The sequence below is a fragment of the Diachasma alloeum genome, unplaced genomic scaffold, assembly GCF_001412515.2.
Source record: "Diachasma alloeum isolate Michigan unplaced genomic scaffold, Dall2.0 Dall_scaffold_00445, whole genome shotgun sequence".
Classification (NCBI taxonomy): domain Eukaryota; kingdom Metazoa; phylum Arthropoda; class Insecta; order Hymenoptera; family Braconidae; genus Diachasma; species Diachasma alloeum.
The window spans coordinates 188,746-190,749 of NW_021680584.1; the positions used below are offsets into that span (position 1 = coordinate 188,746).

The following is a 2,004-nucleotide window of genomic DNA, read 5'->3' on the forward strand; positions in this document are numbered from 1 at the left end:
GGAAACCATAGGAATTCCGATTCGATTTGTTTATTATTCATTGCTTTAGCTTCGGACCTAGTCATTTGAGGAAAAAAAAGGAAATATTTGAAATAATTAACTCAATTGATTGAAAATAATTTGCTTATATAATTCCGAATAAACAATGGATATTGTCACTACATCCGAACATGGTTCATCATGAGAATACTTTAAAATTGGAAACCCTGCACTGATAACTTGTTACGTTCCACTACTTTACTTTTGAATAAACATTACGAAATGAGAAGAAATACGAACGATTTTTCTCTCACCAATCCCATGGAACCTCCTGGGGACTACCAACGGCTCCTTCATGGCAGTACCGGTTCACAGAAACCCATCCATAGTGAGAAGACATAATTCTGGCAAAAAAAAACACAAAATTTATGATAAAGCCAAATGCCTTAGCTCTGCACTTTCAATCGTCCTTCAGAGAGAAGGCAATGTTCATAGTACCTGTCCATGATTTTTATACATCATCTATGAGAGCATTGGTGAAATGGCAAGCTTCTTGACAGCAGGTTCCACTTCTGCTTCGGGCTATGGATTGGGCACATGGTCGTGCAGCAGAAAGGTGTCGACAATGTTATTGGGTCCATCCTCAACCTGGATACTCTGGGCTCAGCCTCCATGCTCGGGTGTGTTAACTCCACAAGATGATGATAGACAACAAAGTGAAGGCTACCAAGTGTACCAGACATTCTTGAAGGCTTTGCAGCCGCGTCAGAGGCTATAAAAAAATTTCTAATGATCTATTGAACAAGAATGGAATGAAAAATTATCGGAAAATTATGAATAATTCTCCAATGAAGAGGAAAAATTAATAATTGAAAGGAAAGAGATTTTCTAATGAAGAATAATTTTTATCTGGAATCGTGAATATCAACATTATTGAATTGCAAATATTTGTGGTTCTATTTGAAGATTATGGACTTGAATTACGAAAAGAAGAATCCGCCTTCAAAGAACTCTGACGTACCTGAATAACGAATCATTCTCCGTCTTCTGGAACCGTTCAATAACAAAATATTTTTGGGAGATCCAGTACCCAACTCGCAGATGAAGAAGATTCTTAAAGGATTGTTTGATCCCCAGTAATTACCACAGCATACCCGTGGCTTTACATGGTTAGGACAATAACACAAATTCTAATTACTCAGCGATTGGAGTAAAATCAATCACTTCCTAGGAATTAAACCTTGGCGATCAGCGGGAAATGAAAAAAAAAAAACATACGTACATACCAATATTAATGATGATGATACATTTTATCCTGAATTAAATGAAATATATTCTCAACTGTGCAAGTAACACATAGTACACGCTGAACACTTACCACAAATCGGAGCAAATGCTATATAACCTTCACCACTGTACAAAATCACTAACTTCAGATATTCAAATTATAACATACATTCAAGTAACGAGCAACAATGCCCAAATTTGTGGTTTTGATTGTCCACTACAATTTATAATTAAATTATTAAATTTTGGAGCACGCTAATATCCACGTGGTAGCCATCTTATAAGAGTCTTCCCCCTCCAGAAAACAAACGAGCAAGCGTTCCGAATTTGATGAACTGAGACGTAAACAAAACATGCACACCACCTGGTGGGAGCAAAATAATAAGTTTTTATGTCGACATAAAACGCGCAAAATCTCTCCCCAGGGTTTTTGAACATCTTAGTTCATAGTTTCATAGCGGTGGTGCGCATGAACTAATCGAGAGGCCGGCTCTGTGGGTAAAGAAATTTTCATCTATTACCATGGAAACAGTCGATAATAGGGAAGCGTTCCCAATCTTAAATCCAACATGAAACCTCCTTTGCATTCACTCATCCGCTTGATTATCCCATTTTCGTTCATACAACTTCTTATTGTCTTAATTTGTAAATTAGTTGATCATAAAGGAGAGGGAGAGAAGGAATTATGAAGTCTTGAGCGAAAGAGGATCATTTATTTGAATTTCTATACAACTAGAT

At 36.8% G+C, this 2,004-nt stretch overlaps 1 long non-coding RNA gene across 3 annotated transcripts; it reads right to left on the reverse strand.

Moving 5' to 3' along the window:
- Positions 1 to 109: 109 nt before the first annotated feature.
- Positions 110 to 1,635, reverse strand: LOC107042393. 3 transcript variants are annotated; one of them, XR_001461153.1, is made up of 4 exons: positions 1,358 to 1,635; positions 1,001 to 1,206; positions 478 to 751; positions 110 to 383 (listed from the first exon to the last, which is right to left on the reverse strand). It is a non-coding gene; the product is annotated as an uncharacterized LOC107042393 (long non-coding RNA). The 3 variants fall into 3 exon arrangements; XR_001461152.2 differs by having other exon boundaries at positions 1,001 to 1,219; positions 1,358 to 1,634; XR_001461154.1 differs by having other exon boundaries at positions 1,001 to 1,139; positions 1,358 to 1,631.
- Between the last annotated feature and the right edge of the window lie 369 nt (positions 1,636 to 2,004).